Source organism: Octopus bimaculoides, chromosome 8 (assembly GCF_001194135.2).
Source record: "Octopus bimaculoides isolate UCB-OBI-ISO-001 chromosome 8, ASM119413v2, whole genome shotgun sequence".
Classification (NCBI taxonomy): Eukaryota; Metazoa; Mollusca; class Cephalopoda; order Octopoda; family Octopodidae; genus Octopus; species Octopus bimaculoides.
The window spans coordinates 14,841,530-14,841,941 of NC_068988.1; the positions used below are offsets into that span (position 1 = coordinate 14,841,530).

At 40.5% G+C, this 412-nt stretch overlaps 1 protein-coding gene across 5 annotated transcripts in view; it reads right to left on the minus strand.

The window, feature by feature from the left end:
- LOC106867173 (F-BAR domain only protein 2) overlaps positions 1–412 on the minus strand; it is a 189,726-nt gene that overhangs the window by 188,714 nt on the left and 600 nt on the right. The window lies entirely within an intron of this gene.

The window sequence follows — 412 nt, forward strand, 5'->3', positions numbered from 1 at the left end:
TATATATATATATGTATATATGTGTGAGAGGTGTATGTATGTATACATACAACGGCCTTTTTTCAGTTTCCGTCTACCAAATTCACTCACATTATTTTATTGGCCTTTCTTTGTGGCCTGGTATTTATATTATTCATCTTCCTTGCCGAATCACTATGAAGACATAAACAAACCAACACCAGTTGTGAAGCAGTGGTGAGAGACAAAAACAAGCCCAAAGTTATACTCACTGCTTTGTGTGTGTGTGTGTGTGTGTGTGCGTGCACGTGCGTGTAATGGGCTTCTTTCAGTTTCTGTCTAGTAAATCCACTGACAAGGTTGTGGTTGGTCCAAAGTACCATGCACTGGGACTACACACGCATACACATATACAGATACACACACACACACACACACACACACACACACACAC